The sequence below is a fragment of the Trachypithecus francoisi genome, unplaced genomic scaffold, assembly GCF_009764315.1.
Source record: "Trachypithecus francoisi isolate TF-2019V2 unplaced genomic scaffold, Tfra_2.0 Lachesis_group11, whole genome shotgun sequence".
NCBI classification, from domain to species: Eukaryota; Metazoa; Chordata; class Mammalia; order Primates; family Cercopithecidae; genus Trachypithecus; species Trachypithecus francoisi.
Window position 1 is genome coordinate 74,458,947 of NW_022681456.1, and position 24,099 is coordinate 74,483,045.

The 24,099-nt window shown below is 36.3% G+C and overlaps 1 protein-coding gene across 11 annotated transcripts in view; it reads right to left on the reverse strand.

Annotated features, from left to right (window-relative positions):
- The window catches only part of SLC16A7 (solute carrier family 16 member 7), a 176,147-nt gene that overhangs the window by 137,345 nt on the left and 14,703 nt on the right, over window positions 1-24,099 (reverse strand). The window contains exon 3 of one of the 11 annotated variants that reach the window (XM_033221448.1): window positions 23,666-23,716. The exons of the other annotated variants lie outside the window; for them this stretch is intronic. The gene's annotated coding sequence lies outside the window, so the exon portion shown is untranslated. The remainder of the gene's footprint in view (window positions 1-23,665; window positions 23,717-24,099) is intronic. 11 annotated transcript variants of the gene reach the window in all.

Consider the following 24,099-nt stretch of genomic DNA (forward strand, 5'->3'; position numbering starts at 1 on the left):
TAAAATATACAGCACAATGCCTGGAAGAAGTTAGTGAGTGATATGGTTTGGCTCTGTGTCCCCACCCAAATCTCATCTCCAACTGTAATCCTCATTTGTTGAAGGAGGGAGCTGGTGGGAGGTGACTGGATGGATCATGGGGCGGTTTGCCCCATACCATTCTCGTGATAGTGAGTGAGTTTTCAGGAGATCTTATGGTTTTTAAAGTGTGGCACCTCCCCTGACTCTCTCTCTTGTTGACATGGAATATGTGCCTTGCTTCCCCTTCGCCTTCCACCATGGTTGTAAGTTTTCTGGGGCCTCCACATCCATGAGAAACTGTGAGTCAATTAAATCTTTTTTTTTTTTTTTTCATAAATTACCCAGTCTCTGGTAGTTACTTATAGCAGTATAAAAACGGACTAATACAGTGAGCTATTAAGCTGAATGGTTTAATTTGTTGTATTAATTATCAACTTTTGTAGTAAGTGCGGCAAAAAAATGAAGCACCATACTTGGTGTCACATCTCTGAATGTGAAACACCTGGAACTGTAGGGATTGAATTCTATTGCTAAAAGTTAAGTGACAATCTCTCTCTTATTTAAACTGTAGACTACATACAATACAATGTAGCTTTGTTATCTCATATGAACTGACATGATTAGTAGTCCATTAGTGTCTGATGTATCTGTGACTTTGGCAGCCATACTACACAAATTGCAGTTTCCAAAGTATCACAGCTTCCCTCAGAACCCAAGAAAATAGAATAGAGTAGGCTGGGGTAAAATTGATATTAGCAAATACAAATAGTACAAAGGAACTTTAACCGAAAAGACTGCCTAACTTTGTATAATGTAAATAAACTACAAGCACATGGAAGATTTTTGAAGAATTTTTACAAGGATAGGAGAAATGTAATTCAAACTCTTGGCAGATCCACCCCCAGATGAACATCAGAATTATTATTCTTCAGTGCAGCCAAGGCCTAGAAGTCGGATATATTATTAAGAGCAGAATAGATACCTCACCGTTTGGTAACTTTCACACAATCCCCAATTCTCCCTAACTCATCGGCCTAGTAATTCACAACAGTTTCTTTCCACAGCTCTCTTCAATCCCTTCTTCCCCAAGTGTGATCCAGCCACTAAGGCACTGCCAAAAGTACACCTGTATTTAAAATTGCTACTTTGAATACAAAAAAAGGCCACACTGCTGGCTGCTCCTTTTGGCATTTTACAAATAAAAAAAATATGCTAAGTTATTCCAGTTGGATTGCCTTACATCTTAACCGGGGGTGATACTGTCCCTCAGAGGATACTTGGCAATGCTTGGAAACATGTGGCTTTCACAATTGAGAGCATGCTACTGGCTTCTAGAGGACAGAGGTAGTGCCAGGACTAGGGCAAGGCACGGAAGGTGCCTAGGGCTCAAGATTTAAGGAGGCATTCAGGGTTGTGTAAGTATGGGATTAAAATTTACGAGCCCCAGAGAATGAATGCCTCCTTAAATATCGCACCCTAGCTGCCTCCCTTACCCAACCCTAGTCCCAGAACTGGGTAGACGCCAGGGATGGGGCTAAACCTCACCCATAAAAGGAACTATCCCATCCGAAATATTAATAGTGCTGAGGTTGAGAAACACAGACAGATTTTAAAAATCTAAAGAAAATCAGGGTTAGAAACTTTCAATTCCCTTTATTTTCCACCACTTTAAGTAACAAATCTAAAATCATACTTTGTTAAAAGTGCATAAAAGTCAAAGCAGATGAAATTCCAGCATTTAAGTTTAATCTTCTTTATTCCTATTTACATTGTATACAATGAAGTTACAATGAGTTCTACCCTTTCCTTTCTGTTCCATCTTCCCTCTGCTAGCATGTCTTTTACTCAACCCATCTACTTTTAAGGTATAGATGTAAAGATGTCTTCTAATTGACATCTTCCCATAAAAATGTGACCTCTCACTTCTCAGGACAAACAAATTCTCATATTTGATTCTACTGTCTTAGAGTTTTATAGTCTTACAGTAATTTATGTGCTTATTTATTTCTCCCCACCCCACTTCCCACATACAAACAAACATGCACACAAATACACACACGCTAATTTAAGCTACTTATGGGCATGAACCGTGCTTTTTATATTTACTCTCCCAACCATCTCTACATGGAACGGTGCTTTAAACAAGTAGGACACTCAAACCAACGCGGGAACAGAAAACCAAACACTGCCATGTTCTCACTTACAAGTGAGAGTTGAACAATGAGAACACATGGACACAAGGAGGGGAACAATACACATTGGGGCCAGGGTGGGAAAGAACATCAGGAAAAGTATCCAATTATGCTGGGCCTAATACCTAGGTAATGGGTTCATCTGTGCAGCAAATCACCATGGTACATGTTTACCTACGTAACAAATCTGCACATCCGGCACATGTACCCTGGAACTGAAAATAAAATAAAAATTTACAAAACCAAGTAGTATACTCAATGTGTTATAAATGGACTGATGAGGCAAGTATATATAATAATAGCTAACGGACAACAAGAACCATAATATTCCCTGTAGGCTATATAAACATAATAGTGCATTATTAGGCCTTGTCGAGTCCAGTACCAATGCTCTTTTTCTAGCAGATATCTTCATCTATTCCAAGTTTGATGTCTCAGAATGTTTCAGATTTGTCTACTGTAGATAACCAACTTGAATTCTGCTACAAGCAAAAGTACAGAAGGGAAACTATTTTCTTCCCAAAGGCCTATTCTAGCAGAAGACCCAATGTCTTTGCCTGAACTATGAGCTCCAATTCAAAAAGAAAATAAAATTATTAGTAACAGTTGGAGAAAGAACCTTGTAGTATAGGTAAGACTCTTCAGGATACCAAACTGATGCAGCTTGAAAGCACATTTCCATCAATCTCTACCTCACTCTTGACACTGTAACTATTCTAAAACACTTCTAATTTTGAATTTTAGCCAAAAATAAGCTGAGACTACCTAAGAGGTTAATATGTAGCTATAAATATCCCCTTTGAAAAAGAATACAATAGATATGCAGCAAATTTTTCAGTTATTTGTCCTTGAAACAAATCTATTTTATGTTTCTAAATATGCAATTTAACATAAAGCAAATCGAAGGTCTTCTTCTTGTGAATACCATGAAACCACTGATTTTAATCATTTAATCTTATCAAGGAATTAGCTTAGCTTTTAACTAGCACCTGGAAAGATTAAACTCTAACTTTACAAACTTATTATGAAATAGTTTTTGTATAAAAAAACTATTAGAAATTTGATCCATATATATTCCATTGACATAATAATTTTCAAAACTTGGTCTCAGAGATACTATGATAGGTTTTCTCATAGTGCAATTTGACTCTGTGCTAAATACGAATCATCTTGTTTAGTTCATAGCCATTAGGTGAAAGAAAGCTGACTTGTTTTGAGCACTCAGTGAGGGTGAGCCAAGTAATTTCCATATGTGTTTCATTCAATACTTGTAACAACCCTGATGAAAGAGATTTCACCAGACACATTTTACTGATGAGGAAACAGCCTCAAAGAGGTTTATTAAGTTGTCAATTTTCATACCACTGGTAAATAGCCAGTGCTTCTAAAGCATGATCTTCCAACTGTGTCTAACTACTACCATTTGCAAAATGTACTGGATTACATTTTGTCCCATGAAAGACAGAAAATCTGTTCATATCTTCAGAGTATTCCACAAGTGAACCAACACATGCAACTTAATGCTAAGCTGCAATAATGCTCAAAATCAGGGCTATAAACTGCCCAAAGAGAAAATGTACCACACCAAGGAAAGTGACCACAACAGAGAGCCATCATTCTACTGAATTTTCAGTGATGTATTCAAAGAGAAAGAAGGAGAGTCAGGGTATATCACAATTACTACAATGCTAATCCAGTTCTCACTCCTTTGTTCTTCGTTTCAGTAATTGTTGATTTGTGACTACTATGTATAGGAAAATTTGTGCCTACTGCATAGAATAAAAAGATTTAAAAATGCTTTCTTTCTTCAAAAAGTTTACATGCAATGAATACAAAATTTAAAGGGCAAGATAATACACAATGAGTTCCAGAAGCATGTTTCTATCAGTGAGAAAAATTTCAAAAGAGAAAACAGATTCTTCCAGCTGGAGTCATCATGATAGCATCATTAAAATGGGTGGACTCTGAGTTGGACAGCTAAATATCAATAGGTACCCACAGTGAAAAAAAAAAGTATACTAAATTGAGAAATCAAATGTTTAGACACAGAAAGTCATACAGCAAATTGTGGCAATGACAATAAAATCTGAAGGATAAGAATTCCTATTAGGCACATCCTCTTAAGTGCTTTATAGTGGAAGGCTTTTATAGCAATGGGTTATAATACAGTCTACCACTTCCATTTAAATGTTGCTTGTAAAAAGATTTTATTTTCTTTCATTTTATTACTTATTAGTAGATAATTTTAATAGTTTAATGTATAACATGTATATATGAATACCGGTTATAACACAATAGCTAAACAAATATGAGAAGATAATATTTTAATAGGCACATAGCTTCTGAATAGAAGATTTTATTATAATTATTTGAGAAAACATTGCATGATTCCTGGATTCTCCAAGTACTGTTCTACCACTGTATATGGCAGAAATTGAGACAGATAGATACAGTTGGATGAAAAATTTTATGGACTGAATGTGTGTGTTCTCCCAAAATTCATATTTTTAAGGCCTAATTCCCAATGTGATTGTATTAGAAGGTGGAGCCTTTGGAAGGGAATTAGGTTTAGATGAGGTTGTGATGAGAGGGGTCTTCATAATGAGATTAATATCCTTATAAGAAAAGACCAGAGAACTTGCTGGCTTCTCCCAAGGGAGCCTATCATTGAGGACAGCATGAAGATGGCCATCTCTAAGTCAGAACAAAAGGGCCCTCACCAGGAACTGAATTGGCCAGCACCTTGATCTTGAACTCTCCAATCTCCAGAATTGTGAGAAGTAACTGTCTCTTGTGTAAGCTCCCCAGTTTACGATATTTCATTATAGCAGCCCATGCCAACCAGATAAATAGATAAACTGACCTCGAAGCAACTGTAAATGAAGATTTTAAAAAGTCTTTTGAGAATCTAACGTAGTCTTACGTGATTATTTCTAGCTATATCCCAAAGATTGGAAAATTCAATTCAGAGGTTAGGTGGGCCATTAATTAATTGATTCATTTATTTTGGCAGTAATTGAGAACCTTTCATATATTAGGCCCTGAACTAGGTACTGGACTAAAATATGTGCGCGCACACACACACACACACACGCACACGCACACATCCACGTGCGCAAAGAATATGATGGGTTTTTTTCCCTCACCATATAACAGGCAAGACACACATATAAACACATAATTGTATTCAAATGTGCTAAAAGCTACTAGAGGGATTGTTTATGGCTCTATGAAAGCAATGACTTATTCCTGTGGGAGTCTGGCATAATTCCCTACAGAAAGGGACAATTGAATTGAGTCATGAAGACAAGCACTTAGAGAAGAAGATTGGATAGGTCATTTCAGATATAAAGAGCAGAGTATTCAAAGACATAATTCTTGATGGAGGCTAGTATACGACGGCCCTGAGGAACTGAGTGAGTGTTCAGAAGGGGAAAAAATTTATACTAAAAATATGTGATGAAATAAGATGTAAGATAATTTAAGATTAAAAAAGAGAGCTAAGGATTAAAGCAACAAATAGAGCTCAATATGGGCTTTTAAGCATGGCAGGAATAAGATTAAATTTGGTTTTTAGTAAAACTTCTTTGAGGGCAATGTGAAGAATTATAAAAAAGAAAAGAGAGGAGCTATGGAATAGTTCAGGTGGATGATATTAAAGATCTCACCTAAAGTAGTGGCAACAACAATGGAAAGATGTTGGATTCAAGGAGATACTCAAGAGTCTTAAGAGTTTAGTAAAAATTTACATGTGATAGTAAGAAATGTCAAGAATGACCCTAGTGTTTCCAACATGGAAGATTGGGTGGATATTAATTAATAAGTTTGTAAAACTGGCACACTGAATATAATATATATACATATAGTCTATATATAGTATAGATAATGGTCACACAGGACCGCTGGTAAAGAGATGAGTTAGGGCAACAAGTTATAGGCCTAGAAATCATCAGCTTAGAAGGCCTGAGCTGAAACTGAAGAAATCTGTCACTGAAAAAAATTAGTAAGAAAGGGAGAAAGAAGGGGTTTCAGTAACAGTGTTGGGTAATAGAAAAACACGAATCTGTGAAGGAGACAAAGGTAAGGAGAAAGGTAGTTAAATGTATAAAAAAGAATGAGAACTGAGTAAATATGATGGATTTATCCAGAGAAAATTTCCACATTTCATTTGACTTCCTCTGAAGCTTTGTGGGCAAAAGCATGTCATTATTTAAAGGTAAAAAATCTTTCCTCAGCAGGCTAAACCTGTTTTCAGCAAAATTAATAACAAATAGCAGACACGAAAAGACTAATAAATAAAAATCAAAAGACAAGTACATACACACACACATATATATAGATAACTGTATTATGACCTCATTTTCATAAGAAATTGATATGTACTTTATACAGAACAAGAAATGTAAATATTGGTGTATCAAATTTTATGTACTTATGAAATAATTCATTTACTTTTTCTAAATAAGTGCAAACAAATTAATTGATTTTTTTCATCGTTGAGGATGTGACATAATGCCACAGGAAATTTTTTCTGGACTAATTCACCAATTGTGCATAAACTCTCTTGGGTTCCAGGTCAATGTATAAAGCACAGCACGTTGTAAGTGATATGAGTCCTGTGGGGAACTGCAAGATTGGCTTCATTTCTAATAAGGGAAAAGTTTTATTTACAAGACAACTCAACTGTGAAACTGAAGTAATAACATGAATTAATTTAAACACACTGCATTTAAAGGTTGAGTACTTTTAACAACCTCTCTCCGTGTTCTGGAGACTAAGAAAAAAAATACATCAAATAACATTTATAAATATTTACAAACGTCTCTTGTTGCTAAATGTTGAACCCCCACATGCAATATATTCTGTTGAAAAGTTTACATCTATTTTACTCAGTGGCAAAGGAATTAAAACTGTCCTGGTCACAATCTATATTTCTTTTGTTTTTACCAGACTTGCTTTCCCTCTTTCACAATCTGATCAATTTGTCATCCGCTGTGAGCCTGACAGTCCAAAGGCTAAATAATCGAAGGAAAAATGAGTAGAAATCTGCATGTTAGAGTTACTCTGAGCTCAGGCCTGTATTTTAATATGATGACAGTCATATGTTCATTTCTGTTCCAGGATGGGTGGCTGGTAAATGTGGGAAGAATTTGGGGTTTAGATCAGCACTCCTGTGTTTGCATCAGGATCTACTCTATTTGCTATGTGACTGCAAGTGAGTCACTTAAAGTGCCTGAGCCTCAGTTGTACTCATCTATAAAATGGAGAGAATTATAGCGTTAGTCCACCTCACTGGATTAATGAGATGAATCAATGAAAGCACTGGGTTCATTGTAAAGGACCATACAAATTTGTAAACAATTAGTAGTTTTATTTATACATTTTTGAGTTATCAAGGGCCTAGAAATAAACCAGAACATAATTAGATATACTCATTTGCAGAGAATTAAGGTGGGTCAAGATGATCGCTTTCAAGTCATACATTCTTCTCTTTAAAAATCAAAAGCAAAGAAAAAACCTCAGGCACTTAAAAGGAGGACTAAAAAATTATTCCTTAAAATGCTTAACATTTTCTTAGAATTATTTACACACAAAATTAAGATTATTTTCTATAATATAGTGATGATTTTACTTGTATAATCTGTAATTGTACCTACTGATATGTTCTTTTTTCCTTTATGCTCTGCCCACATAATACGGCGTTTCATAGACAATGAATTTGCAATAACTATAGAATATATTGGAATAGCAAAAATTTTAGATGTTACACATAATATAACTCAGTCAATGTAATTTTTTCAAAGAAATCTGTTCCTTTAAGTAACAATTCTATCATTTAAGTATATTTATATAAAGGGAATTACATGATAATTTTTTTCCAAAACTGACAAGTTGTTCTGTTTTTATTTCCTCAATGTGTATTAGGCATATTTGCTATTGTCTTCCTTTCCCTCAATTTGCTTCTCAATGGTGCTGAACGCACATACCTAGGTAGACATGCTTATATCACACGATCCTTACCCAAGGCCACAGTTAAGTAGACCACAGGTCACATCAAGTGAAAGGGAAAAATAAGTAAGATTTCTTGAGTTGCTACCATAACCAAATCATTACTCTTATTTTGAACTTTTCACATGTAGTAACTCATTTATTCCTTACTACAACTATGAGGTAGGCAGTATTACCCCAGCATCCCCATTCATAGATGAAGAAATTGAGTCACTCAATCATTAAGGAAGCTTCCCAAGATTACAGAGCTAGGAAGATTTGGATCTGAGATTCAAACCCAGCCAGTCTGGCTATAGAGCTTGCGCTATAACCATTGTAATATATAGTATTCTTAAATAGTATCCCTTGTGACCATCTGTAAGTGAGGCTAAGCCAATTTTATTTTCTATCTTAAGAATGTGAAGTAATACACAGGGAGACTGCATCAGTTGAACTGTGCTGGGCACTAGAAGTGTGATGTCATTTTGCATTGCAACAGAATGGAAAATCGGTAGTCCATGAAGAAGATCAGCACAGCATTATCATTCTAGTAAGGTCTCATAAAATCAGGCTTCAGAAAAATCCTCCATATCTCAAATTTCTGAGTTCATTATTGGAGTTAATTTGTACAAGTCTCTATCCTTTGAAATATAAAAATCCTTCCATTGAAAGCAACTAAAAAGTATACCTACAATAGGAAAAACAAATAGCAAGAAAGTACAATATATCCAGAGAATAAAACTAACTGAAAGGGGAAACCAGATGGCTAAGACTAGTACTTGCTCCAGGTATCCTCTTGGGACATTTGATGCACTGGTGGACTTGAACTTGGGGTTTTACAGCCCAAAAGGGTACGTGCAACAAGCCACAAAGCCCAAGGCCAGACAGAGGTAAGAGGTGATATGCCCTGCTGTCACTGAATAAAACTGCATTGTCACCATACCAGAAATATGCTTGCAATAGTACAAACACATATAGACACAAACACACACACACAACTAACAATGCAAAGAAACAAGTCTGCCTCTAAATTTGGTGCTAATAGTGGGGAATAAAAAATATCATCTGCAGATTAATGACCGATAGCTATTCCAATTTCATATTACCAATTTTATATTACAAAGGTGATTTAAAACATGTTGACAATGTTTGAGAGTTTACAATATTGGGTGATGCCCCAGACCCCAGCAGAGAGAAATGCAAACTTTCTCAACTAGGAATTCAGCTTAATCCAAGTTTCAAATAATTCCCACATGATAAAGATCAAAGTAATGCTCACTTATACAGCACTATGAACAAAATCAGGAGAAAATACAGATAGCAGAATCAGGCTCATAACACCATTAAGTAGCAAGATTATCAAAAAGAGGACATAAATTAGAGAACATGAAGAATTGTATGAGAACTATTTTAAAAACTGTTTGCTCATATCTAAGTTATTATTAAAAGAAAAAAAACAAGGGAAAGCAAATGATGATAAATACAAAATTAACAATGGTGATTATCTCTAAAAAAGAGATATGAGTAGAAAAAATGAGACTATGGAGATGCATGTAGGTAACTTTAGAGTTTTGTTAATATTTTAATTATTGAGTTAGCTGGTAGGTTCAATGACTTTCATTATATTAATAATTAATTAAGACAGAGATATCTTTGATGAGAATATATCACAACCTAAAGATTATGATTAGTCTAATTCAGTTCTGAATACTTGAGGGTCAAAAAAATACATAAATATTTTTAAATCTATTACTGTAATTTACCACATTGATATAATACAGAAAAAAACTATAAAATAATCTCAAACCCTATCAACCTAAAAATAGAAGAAAAATTCATTAATCTGATGAATGAAATCTATAATAAATCACAAATAAAACAAAAAACAACCAAAATCTTTAACATCATAGTTAGTGCTATCCCTTTAAGAGATCAAGACTGTTATTTTCTTAAACATCCTATGCAAAATAGTAAGACAAAAAAATAGAAATGGAATGTAAGAGGTTAGAAACAAAATTCTCTTTGCACACATTACAGATAAACTATCAGAATAGGGTGGAAAATCGACAAATAAAACAGAGAATTAATTAGATAGTCTAGCAAGTTTGATAAAATATTATCACATGAAAATAAATTGCATTTAGTCACAAAATGTAGAACATGTAATTTTTAAAAAACAACATACATGATATCGCAATATATAGTTTTTCCTTAAAAATATAACAAAATATATCAAATTGATATAGATAAAATAACTTTTAAAAACACAAGACATAAAAGACCAGAATAGGGAGACAGGCCATTCTCATGAATTGAAAGCTTCAATAGCATAAAAATGCCAATTCTCCCCAAATTTGAAATTGATGTATTGATTTAAATGCAGAGAAAACTCCTATTATTATGATTTTCTATTTGAAAGCCCTACTCTAAAATTTCTATGAAAGATCAAATGGCCAAGAATGACAGAGTCATTTCTAAAGTAGAATAAAGGTAGGGATATGGGGGATTTGCACAATTATGAAGGCTTACTGAAAAGCTTTGGTGATTTCAACCATGAGAGGTGCTAATGCCACAACAGATGAATTTAACAAGGTACAGAATAAAAGCCCCAAAATGTACACATACGCACATACACACACACACACACACACACACACACACACACACACAGAGCATTCTGTAGGGAAATGCCATTGCTCTAGGCTAACTGGTCATGCATAGGGGAAAATATGACACTACCCCTTCCCCTCCGACCATGCAGAAAAAACAAAAACAAAAAAAAAGAACACCAGATGGATCACCATAGGTGACAAAACAAAGCTGGAACTGAATTATCCAATGCAGTAGTCCATAGCCACATGATGCAAATTAAAACCTACATTAATTAAAATTAAGTGTAAAAATTCAGCTACTCAGTCACACTATCCATAATTCCAGTGTTCAATGGCTACATGTAGCCAGTAGTTACTGTTTTGGATATTGTCAAATATAAAATATTTCCACCAGTGCAGAAAAATGTTTTGAACAGTGCTGAGAGATATTTAGGATAGAATCTTTATGACCTTGAAGTTGGGAAGCATGTACTAAACAAAAAACCACAAAGTAAACAAACAAAAAAATCACAATCGGAATATAACTAATAAGCTAATTCATAATCACATATCAAAAAAGACTGTGTAGAAAATGAAAATGAAGGCTTTAATCTGAAAGGTGTCTGAAATACATGAAGAATATACAGAATATATAACACATATAAAACAATTAGAAGATAAAACAATCACAGAAAAATAGACGAAAGATTCATGAGGTGCTTCATTCTCGTTGATGAAATAAAAAGATAATTGAAGTCTACCATTTTATCAATATATGTAGGACTAAAATGTTTGACCAAGTTTTGTGTTCTATTTTAAATTATCAAGAGTACTGGGGGAACAACCACCTATGTTTTTTCAGCCTGGAAAAAAGACTACAGTGGCTTACACAGAAGCCCAGCAACATATAAGTAGGTAGAGAATAATGTTTGAACATGTTATTAAATCGATACTTCTAATGTTAGCTTATCCTTCATTAAAATATAGTTTTCTAGCTCACTTAATAATTTATCTTCATCTTATTTTGAGCACACAGCAAAATACTTGGGAGGCCCATAGTGCATTCACATCACGTTTCACTCTGAGTGTAGAAGTTGACAGTAACTAAGGCATTAATTTTATGTTTACTTCAGTTAGAAGAATCAGAGACCACAAAAGTGTGTGTGATTGGAGGGTGGAATGGAAAAAGTAGACCGAGTTATAAACGTATGAGGAAATATTGTAAATATAACTAAAATGCATAGTTTCCTCAAAACAAAGATAGATTTCAATCACTGAAATTCATGAATAAGTATTACTCAGCACCACCCCACATCCTCACCCCAACCTCCCCACCTAAATAAAACCATAGACATGATTTTTTAAAATCATACTTTCTTAACATATAAAATTTGAAATCCTTGAAGTCTTTACACATATAAAGACTTCATGTTTTAATAATTGTTAAATGTTAAAAAATAATGTTTGTATACCTTAAAATTCAAAACAAAACTATGTTCATACTACATAATCTAAGTGTTTTGTCTCTGAAGGTCCTTGTAATCTAAGAATGAGAGGAAAACAATTAGTAGCCTGGCAATTCTGGTACTAAGTGAAGAGCATTAAATGGTACACAGAGAAGTAAGACATTCAAGTCAGATTAAATATTAAGAAACATAGGACAATGACTACTAATAATTAGGAAGAATCCACACCGTAAACAAGGATCCCGGCCCAATGGATGGAGAGTGAATGATGGGTGGTAGCCTACAGTCCAGGGAAACCAGAAATCATCATAGACATGATCATTTTACAGTAGTCAGACTTCAGCTTTCAGATGGGGTTCAAGGACTGCTCGATCCAGGAAACAAGACTATCAACAACATGGCAGTGCTATAATACTCACGGGGATTGGGAGACAGATTTCTACAATCAATCAGTGTGCAGAGCAGTCATGAGTTAACCCTAATAACAGAGGAACATGAAATTCAAGGTCATGAATGCAGGCCTATAACTTACCAAAAAAAATAGCGGTCTAGACTTTAGAGAACAATGGTGGAGACCCATGGATAAACCACAGTGCACCAAGTCTTGCGTCAGACTTGTTATTTAAAAACACTGCTAAAAATGAAACCCTCCAGTGGTCACTAATGGGGCACTCCATCCCAGATTAGCTTTACTAGTTCCTCAGATCTTGGGCTGAGGCTGTTTAATTATATATTCTGCATCAAAAAAGATTGTATTTGGGCTTGAAAATACAACAGATGGGCCAACTTTGCATAGCTAAAGAAAATAGAAGGCCATAATCTTGGACACTGGTGTGAAGGATAATTTTTTTAAGTAATACTGTGATTAATAAAAACTATAAATATTTCTCCCAGTTTGGAGGGGGTGAACTTTTGTGCCTAATTTTATTGGTTTCTGATTAATACTCCCATATGCTTCCCTTTTGAGCCATGTTCTTATTATACATTTCATTTCTCTTCCTCACAAATGCTTGCCTTCTACTTCCTCCTCTGCTACACAGGCTCTCAATCATTTCTGTTGCCAATTTCCTATTTTCTCTTCCTTCCAGTGTAGACACACAATGTCTATGCTATCCTGCTGTCACGAGGGTAAAAGCACAGACACTATTCTTTTCACAAAACCAAGAACAGGAGTGATTAGAAAGGCCTTAGTCATCAACTTGCCAGGCTGACAGAAATGCAAAAATAAATACTATGACTTCCAAATACCACAGGGCAAAAGCATATCCTGAACACATAGGCAAGGTCAATTAGTTGATATCTACTTCCTTAAAGTTAATTCTAATGTGGACCATTTTGTGCTGTCTTCCTCTTTTGTAACCATATCTCACTGTAATTTTTTTTTCCAGAGGAAAGTATTTTTATATGAAGCAGTAAACAATTGCCAAGTCAATCAGTTTTGCTTTGTATCTAGAATCTCAACAATGAATCTATAATACTCAGAGTTCTTTACTATGGCAAAACAGAATAACATGAATATCCAAACCTTTTTCATAAGCAGGGACCAATGGTTGCAAAAAGCAAAATCCACACAATGTAGTTTTTAAGAAAAAGAGGAGAAAACAAAAACAGTATCAACACAGAACTCAGCTGCAGAGTGTTGTCAGGCAGCTGCCCTCTCTGTCTCTATAAGGAACAATTCAGTTGCTATTAGCATCACCTAAGAGCTAAAGTGTGGAATCTGGGGTTAGAGTGTCTAGTCTCAAACATCGTCTCTATTATTTACTAATTTTGTGAATTTTAGTGAGTCACTTAAAGCCTCAGTGCTTTGGATTGTTTTCTGTAAAAACTGAAGTAATAATGGTCCCTATCTCATGTGTACGGATTAAACAAGGTGACACATGTAAAGTGTTTAAGATAGTGCCTGGAACAGTAATCAATGTAAATCATTATAATAATTGCTTATTTGGAACATACACTCCATTCTTCTCCTTGCCCAGCAATTTATTCCATTTGCACAGGTCAACAGAGCTACCAGCTCAGAGTTAACAGTATCTCACAACTGTAGTGCCCATAACCTCTGGCATACTCAGTCCATGTCATGTGAGGTACACATGGCTATCTTCACCTGGTCTGTGGGTAGGAACAGATTCTCTTAAAATCTGTCAGCAGGAAGTCAAAGGCTTGCCTTTCTGGTGTGAATGTTTCTAATTTGTAGATTTATAAATATGTAAATAACACAAAGAACTCAAATTACATGTATTTTACCTCTCAAGATAATATTAAAATAACATTATGAACAAATGAAGCCAGCTGAGGAAAAATGTTCTGCTTGTAAGGTGGTGAGGTCACTGTATGCCTGCAAACCTTTTAATTAAAACTGGATAATCACATTTCATGGATTCAGTAAGATTAATTCACTGGGTAAAATAATGGGCTAAATAACCTCTAAGATTCTTTGATTGCACGATTCAATTTTACACAGAGATTGTGTAATACAATGCATGATATTAAATTGAAATGAAGTCTTGAATGCAAATCAGGAATGTAAATTTCCCTTTGTTTGAATCCTACAAATCCAAAAAGGAATAGGGTATGTCTTGTAAATCAGATTAGGTAAAGGCTAAATGTTCATTCGAGTAAAAACTATTTGGTAAAATGTTCATGTTAAAGTATGAAGTCACTCTAAAAGGTTAAATGCTCACATTAGATACATTTAACATTTAGGGCTATTAAAGTAGTTGAGAAATAAAACAGAGCCATGGAAATTTTCTTTATAATCAAGTGTTGCAAATGGGAAAATACAGGAGCAGAAAAATCACAAAACTATATCGGCATTAAACTTTACATAGAAAACGTAGTCAATTGCCGGGCGCGGTGGCTCAGGCCTGTAATCCCAGCACTTTGGGAGGCCGAGACGGGCGGATCACGAGGTCAGGAGATCGAGACCATCCTGCCTAATACGGTGAAACCCTGTCTCTACTTAAAAATACAAAAAACTAGCCGGGCGACGAGGCGGGCACCTGTAGTCCCAGCTACTCGGGAGGCTGAGGCAGGAGAACGGCGTAAACCCGGGAGGCGGAGCTTGCAGTGAGCCGAGATCCAGCCACTGCACTCCAGCCTGGGTGGCAGAGCAAGACTCCGTCTCAAAAAAAAAAAAAAAGAAAGAAAACGTAGTCAATTGCCAAGTAAAATATAATTTCTAATATCAAATATATCATTTATTATGCCAAAATTTTACAGAATATAGGTGATTTCCACAAAATTCAGGAAAAAAATGACTTGCAGTCAGGGAGGAGGAGATGATAGTGCTAGTGATACCATTTCACTTCTCTTTGAAAGTTCTTGATCATAGTATCTATGTACTTTATTACCAGAATAACTATTGGAAAGGGAAGATCACACACCTTAAGAGTGTGATTAATGAAGAATTAAGACTACAAATTATGATGTATTTTGGACTTGGAAGGGAGCATTCTATTTTATAAGAATTAGTTTCCCATAATATGTATTTTAATTACAGTGGGGAGTGCAAAAACTGTGGAAGGAAAATTCCAGCTATTTCAGTAGATTGGCAAACATTAGCCAAAATTTAGGAAACTTACTCTTGTGTTTCTTGAATATAGGTGACTTTTACTCATCTTTTTTGCCCCATTATTGAATAAAACGTTATTTGTAATTTCACAGGTCTCTTATGGTAGAAATAATGAAATGAGATTATATGGAAACATAGATAGAAAAAGTATTACATTTATAATAGTATAGAAATTTATGCTAGCCATGTGGTTTAACAAATGTTTGAGTACATGGTATGTGGGATAAAGCTTTAGAATGAGGTGAGAAAAATTATTTAGGGATGCTGAGTTGTGTACCTGATAAGCACACAAATGGTACTGATAAGCAATGTAGCAATATAAGCTATAATACTATGGCTCTAAAAAGAAAGATAATTTGGGATAAAGGTATCAGGAAATGATTTCAATATTCACTATTCCTGCAATATAATCTAAATGTCTTTGCTCCAATGAGGGAAAAAAAATCTCAAGGATACAAAAGACTGAGTCACAGTTAGTTAACAATAGTAAAATATAGCTATATTTCAGTAATTAAAAGCTTGTACCAGGAAACGAGTTCAAAATTTTAAATTGCCTCTATGATATGGCAATGCACAGAAATAAGGAAAATCAAGATGTCAGTAAAATGCTTTTTCTGATTACTAAAACTCCAAAGTTTGGGAAGATAGAGTGATTCTATCAATAATAAAACAACAATAGTGATTTCACATTTACTGCCTAAGGATGTTCAATTTAAATTATTTGAGTCAATTAGGCCAGACTTTTAGGTCTCAATAATTAATTCAGACCTCAATAATTTCAAGTTATTATTTTGCTATTATTACATACATATTAAAATTTGAATAAACCATATGATTCTGATATTTGTGATTTTTATTATGAAAACAAGCACAGAGCCTACTTTGATATGCATTGTAAATCACCTGAGATCAGGTCACATGTTTAGAACTGTGAAAATGAAATCCAAATTTAAGTACTCTTCTTCAGGTATGTACAAGGCATTATAAATAATATTTTCAAAATTCTAGTTTGTCTATAAAGACAAAGGTCTTTCCTTAAGGCAATGTTTCCTAAATAGCCTTCCATAAAATACCAATGTACTAAAATCTTCTATAAAAACGGCATCAATAATCAAATAAGCTTGAAAATTTCTAAACCTATCAATTGTCTGAATATAGACTATAGATTGGAGCCTAGTGCCTGTCCAATATCAAGTAGGATTTTATGAGTATATTAATCAAATGGATGAGAAGGGTGCATGTATTTAATAAGAAGAAATCATTTTGCCTTTATAATTTTTACAAATGTACTCTAATTTAGGTGATATATTCACATGACTAAAGGCTCACAGAATAGAGTAGGAATACAGGCAGATTAAATTTTTTATTCCCTATTTTGCAGAGAAATGAGGCTAACAATAATACTAAAATACAGAAGCGATTTTGTTCATACACAATATTAACTCAAAATAATATTCACTGGAAAAATCTAGATTAATTATGTAATACTGTTAGCCGGCCACCTATCCAAATAATGCATTTACGCTATAACATATAACAAAACCTATAAAACTTCTCTTAAGTAAATTCTCAGGCAGAATATGATTTTTAACTGGGTAATGATGCTGAAAAATACGCTATTAACTGCCATAGTAGAAATAAGTTCTAGTAACCTTTTAAATAATGAATGTTGGGAAAACGTGAAAATAAATTACATGTATCATAGTTCTCCTCATATAATAGTCTCACTCTGGAAATAAAATTCGTTTAATTTCCATGCCCTATACTTTTTTCCAGAATAAACATTACCCAGTCCTCTTGTGTCATTCTGTTGAACATTCGTTATTTTTACCCTCACAAACAGCTGACTTGAGACACTTGAATAACTAAGGAATTGAGTCAAGCAAAGTCCTAAGGCAATGGGCCTATATTTGCACAACTGAAGGCAAATAACGTAACTTAAAAATCAACTGCACATATTTCTTTTTTGTGTTTAAAAAAAAATCTAATTTTTTTATTAAAAAAGCTAAAATATTTATCAAATTTAAAATAAATGCAGAAAAATGTAAGAACTTACAGAGAATAAATGCAAATTTAGGCATGTTTAATGGTCTACCCAGAATACTGCATGACAAATGATTTTTAAACTGTTATCATTGTTTAATTCTCTTTACTTTTGCTCAAAGTAAATGACAAAATGCTTGGGCAAGAAGTAAAAGAAAAAATTTCCACAAAATGATGTTATTTAGGTACTATCAGGGTGCTTCCCACCTTCAGTAAATACTTTAATAAGTGCCTTCAATTTTCCTGTTATATGCCAAGCAAAATGCTGTATGATAATACCCCTACTCTATGTATTTATACCTAAAGGTTACAGGCCCAGGGTGGTAAAGCAACAAGCCAGTTACCTCAGGCATCATGCTGTCTGTGTGTCCTTTATGTTTTTCTTTGTCAGGCTGGCTTCTGGGAACTGTTAGGTTCCCATGACTATTATCTGTAGTTTCCCCTTCCAGTGAAATTGAAGGGCATTACAGGGAACAGTCACCTGGTCCTGGCCAGAGTTAATGCCAAGATCCAACAGAGTCAAGTCATGGAGCAGGAACCAGGCCAGGGTAGGTAGCAAACAGGTTCCAGCAGACTCTCTTTCAGATTTCCTGGCACTTTGGAGTTTGCAAGGATAAATTTGCATCTCTCATGAGTTAAGTGATGTCCAGAAAACACTGTCAGCTACACAAGCATCTTTATGCTGTTTAGGACACTGTTCTCAGCAACAGTCCAAGAGCAGATTTCTGAGGTAATGGCAACAATATCCGTAATACTCCAAGAGCATGAACAGTCACCAAAGGGAAGAACGCCTGGTAACTTTGCTGGTATTATTACTGATGCAGGTGTGTTGCTATACAGTGTGATAGTTTCACAGATGCAGGAAACACTCAGCATCTGAGTGTCTGCCAGTCTTGACACATAGGCCTTTCCATATGCCTCTTTTAAATTTTGTCAGAAAATTCCTCTTACAAGAGAATGTAAAAAATCAAAAGGTAAAAGTCAATGTCAAATGAAGTAAGAGCAAGTTTTTAATAGCAATCACTGCCATAACTGAAACATAATTATGCTGAAAAATTGGTGAATATGTGGTTTTATTATTTTTTTTTCATTTTCAGATTTCTAGGAATTTGAGAGACTTCTCATGGATGTGAAAAGGAGAGACCTGTTCTCTTAGTCTGTTTGTGCTGCTATAAAAACAATATCACAGAATGAATAATTTATAAAGAATGCAAATTTATTTCTCATATTTATGGAGGCTGGGAAGCCCAAGATCAAGGCATAGGCAAGTTTAGAATCTGGTGAGAGGCCCTGTCTCTCCTTCCAAGATGGTGCTTTGTTGCTGTGTCCTACAGAAAGGAAACACTGCATCCTCAAATGGCTGAAGACAGAAGTGCAAGAGGCCCAAACGCTGCATGGAACCTCATTTATTTATTTGTTTATTTATTTATTTATTTATTTAAGATGAAGTCTCGCTATGTGGCCCAGGCTGGAGTGCAGTGGTGAGATCTCGGTTCACTGCAAGCTCCACCTCACAGGCTCAAGTGATTCTCCTGCCTCAGCCTCCCGAGTAGCTGGGACTGCAGGTGCCCAGCACCACGCCTGGCTAATTTTTTTTTTTTTTTTAATTTTTAGTAGAGACGGGGTTTGATCATGTTACCCAGGATGGTCTCGATCTCCTGACCTCGTGATCCACCCTCCTCAGCCTCCCAAAGTGCTGGGATTACAGGCTTGAGCCACCATGCCCTGCTGGGTCCTCTTTTATATAAGGGCCTGACTCCTATTCATAAGGCAGGAACCCTCACAAACTAATCACCTCTTACTGGCTCTGCCTCATAATGCTACCACAATGGCCATTAAGTGTCAACATGTAGATTTTGAAAAAGACACATTCAAATTACAGCAGCTGTACAGGCAAAGAATATATAATTTCTCAAAGTAAAGTTTGATTATGTAATGAAATAAAGAATCATGGCACTTCAACTGTATTACATTATTCTGATGCCTTTAATAGCATAAAGAACACATACAAAACACTTCATTTGAAATCATTAATGATTTGATTTCAAATCATTACAAGAGATCGTCATTTTCCGGAACCAATATAGTGCATGTAAAAACGTTTCTTGGCCAGGCACAGTGTCTCATGCCTGTAATCCCAGCAGTTTGGGTGGCTGAGGCAGGTGGATCATCTGAGGTCAGGAGTTAGAGACCAGCCTGGCCAACATGGTGAAACCCCCATCTCTACTAAAAATACAAAAATTAGTAGCACGTATAGTTGCAGTTACTCAGGAGGCACATGAATAGCTTGAACCCAGGAGGCAGAGGCTGCAGTGAGTCAAGATCGCACCACTGCACTCCAGCTTGGGTGACAGAGTGAGACTCTGTCAAAAAAAAAAAAAAAGGCTCTCACGCCAATAGACTATCTGGGAGCAAATGCTGCAACAGGACCAGAATGGACCTGCCATTTGTAGATCATATTTGTTTCATTCAGTAAGGGTTTTAACAGTATTACTGTTCATAATCTTAGCATGTTCTTCATCATCTTGTATCTCTAGTTCTGCTTTTATGAAAGAAACCATATCCATACAGAAATACCTCATTTACATAACTTTTTGTTTGAATTGTTGATCATAGACTCTTAGCTTTGGTAAATTACAACTTAAATATTGATTATCTAAAACACAGATGTTCCATGCTCTTGACCAAACCATAAAAGTTCTCAATTAGGCCGGGCGCGGTGGCTCAAGCCTGTAATCCCAGCACTTTGGGAGGCCGAGACGGGCGGATCACGAGGTCAGGAGATCGAGACCATCCTGGCTAACAAGGTGAAACCCCGTCTCTACTAAAAATACAAAAACTAGCTGGGCGAGGTGGCAGGCGCCTGTAGTCCAGCTACTCGGGAGGCTGAGGCAGGAGAATGGCGTAAACCTGAGAGACGGAGCTTGCAGTGAGCTGAGATCCGGCCACTGCACTCCAGTCCGGGCGACAGAGCGAGACTCCGCCTCAAAAAAAAAAAAAAAAAAAAAAAGTTCTCAATTAACAATGAAGTATTTCCTTTTCTTCCCCATCATCTCTCTCCTATAAAATACCACTGAGTGGGTAGTATGTATCTTCTACCTGATAGTCTTCCCACACTTCCTTGATTGTGTATCTTTTCAGAGTCAAGGAAGAGATATTTTAGTTCCCAATGCATGGATCAGATTCTCTTGTCAACTGTAAAGTTCCACTCATACTGTAATACTATTAGACACTACAAAACTTTGCTGTACACTGAATATATATGTCCCCAAAACTAATATGTTGTAACCTAACTCCTAACATGATGGTATTTGGAGATGGAGCCCTTGGGAGGTGATATAATTTGGTTGTGTCCCCACCCAAATCTCATCTTGAATTGTAGTTACCATAATCCTCACATGTCATGGAAGGGACCTGGAGGGTGGAATTTAATCATGGGGGTAGTTTCCCTCATGTTGTTCTCATGATAGTGAGTTCTCATAAGACCTGATGGTTTTATAAGGGGCATTTCCCCCTTTTGCTCAGCACTTCTTCCTGTCATCATATGAAGAAGGATGTGTATGCTTCCCTTTTCACCATAATTGTAAGTTTCCTGTGGCCTCGCAGCTGTGAGGAACTGTTAGTCAATTAAACCTCTTTCCTTTATAAATTACCCAGTCTGGAATATGTCCTTATAGCAGCACAAATTAATACAGTAAATTGGTACCAGGAGTAGGGTGTTGCTGTAAAGATACCTGAAAATGTGGAAGCGACTTTCAAACTGGGTAATAGGCAGAGGTTGGAACAGTTTGGAGGGCTCAGAAGAAGACAGGGACATGTGAGAAAGTTTGGAACCTCCTAAGACTGTTGAATGGCCTTGACCAAAATGCTGATAGTAATATGTACAATGAAGTCTGGGCTGAGGTAGTCTCAGATGGAGATGAGGAACTTGTTAGGAACTGGAGTAAGGGTCACTCTTGTTATGCCAAGAGACTGGTAGCATTTTGCCCCTGCCCTAAAGATCTGTGGAAGTTTGAACTTGACAGAGATGATTTAGGGTTGCCTGGTGGAAGAAATGTCTAAGTAGCAAAGCATTCAAGAGGAAGCAGAGCATAAAAATTTGGAAAATTTGCAGCCTGATGATGTAATAGAAAAGAAAATCCCATTTTCTGGGGAGAAATTCAGGCAGGCTGTAGAAATTTGCATAAGTAACAAGAAGCCAAATGTTAATCACCAAGACAACGGGGAAAATGTCTCCAGGGCATGTCACAGACTTTCATGGCAGCCCCTCCCATCACAGGTGTGGAGGTCCAGGAGGGAAAAATGGTCCTGTGGTCTGGGCCCAGGGACTTCTGCTCTATGCAGCCTTGGAACATGTTACCCTGCATATCAGTTGCTTCAGCTCCAGCCATGGCTTAAAGGGGTCAAGTTAGAGACAAAGCCATTGCTTTAGATAGGGCAAGCCCCAATCCTTGGCGTCTTACACGTGGTGTTGCACCTGTGACTGCACAGAAGTCAAGAATTGCAGTTTGAGAACCTCTGCCTAGATTTCAAAGGATGTATGGAAATGCCTAGATGTCGAGGCAGAAGTTTGCTTCAGAGGCAAGGCCCTCATGGAGAAACTCTGCTTAGGACAGTGAGGAAGTGAAATGTGGAGACGGAACCTCCACACAGAGTCCCCACTGGGCACTGTCTTCTTGAGCTGTGAGGAGAGGGCCACCATCCTCCAGACCCTAGAATTGCAGATCCACTGACAGCTTGTACCATGTGCCTGGAAAAACTGCAGACACTTAATGCCAGCCAGTGAAAGCAGTTGTGACAGGAGCTGTATCCTGCAAAGCCACAGGTGTGGAGCTGCCTGAGGCTGTGTGTGCCCATGCTTTGCATCAGCATGACCTCTTTTTTTTTTTTCTTTTTTTTTTTTCTTGTTATGTTGCCCAGGGTGGTCTCGAACTCCTGGCCTGCATCAGCATGACCTCTATGCAAGACATGGAGTCAAAGGAGATCATTTTGGAACTTAAGGTTAAATGACTTCCCTATTGGATTTCAGACTTGCATGGGGCCCATAACCCCTCTGTTTTAGTCCATTTCTCCCATTTGGAATGGGTGTGTTTACCCCTATTGTATCTATTAATAGAAAGTAACCAACTTGCTTCTGATTTTACAGGTTCATAGGCAGAAAGGATGGCCTTGTCTCTGATGAACCTTTGGACTTGGACTTTTGAGTTAATGTTGGAATGACTTAATACTTTGGGGGACTGTTATAAGGGCATGATTGTGTTATAAAATGTGAGGACATAAGTTTTGAGATGGGCCAGAGGCAGAATGATATGGTTTGTCTGTGTCCCCACCCAAATCTTCTCTTGAACTGTAGTTCCTAGAATCCCCACATATCATGTTAAGAACCTAGTGATAAATAATTAAATCATGAGGCAGTTACCCTCATGCTGTTCTCATGATAGTGAGCAAGTTCTCACAAGGTCTGATGATTGTATAACGGGCTTCCCCCTTTGCTCAGCATTCATTTCTCTCTCCTGCTGCCATGTGAAGAAGGACATGTTTGCTTCCCCTTCTAACATGACTGTTAAAGTTTCCTGAGTCCTCTCCAGTCATGCAGAACCATGAGTCAACTAAACATTTTTCCTTTATAAATTACCAAGTCTCATATATGTCCTTATAGCAGCATGAGAACAGACTAATAGAGGAGATGATTGGGTCCTAAGGGTAGATCCCTCATGAATGGAATTAGTGACCTTATAAAAGAAACCTAGTATAACATTGTTATCTGTGAATCAGAAAGCAGGCCCTCACCAGACACTGAATCTGCCACCAGCTTGATCTTGGACTTGCCAGCCTCCAGAGCTGTGAAAAAAAAATTCTGTTGTTTATAAGACACTCAGTCTCTGGTGTTTTGTTAGAGCAGCCCAACCTAAGACAAAACATAAACAAGACATACGGTCATTCAACTCAACTGCCTCACAGTTAGAAACATATATTATCTCAATTACGTATTTCAGGACGGTGTATTACTATTAAAGAAACACGTTTTTAAACATGTATGCTGGAACAGCGTTACAGCACTATCTTTATATTTCCTATCAGAGGGCTACAGTTAAGAGCTAAACTGTTTATAATGAGGGACTTCCTAAATCTTCTGGAATAGGTTTAAGATGAATTCTTACACTGAATTTCAAATTATAATAAAGTTCTGGTATTCTAACGAACAAATTATTAAGGTTTTTTTT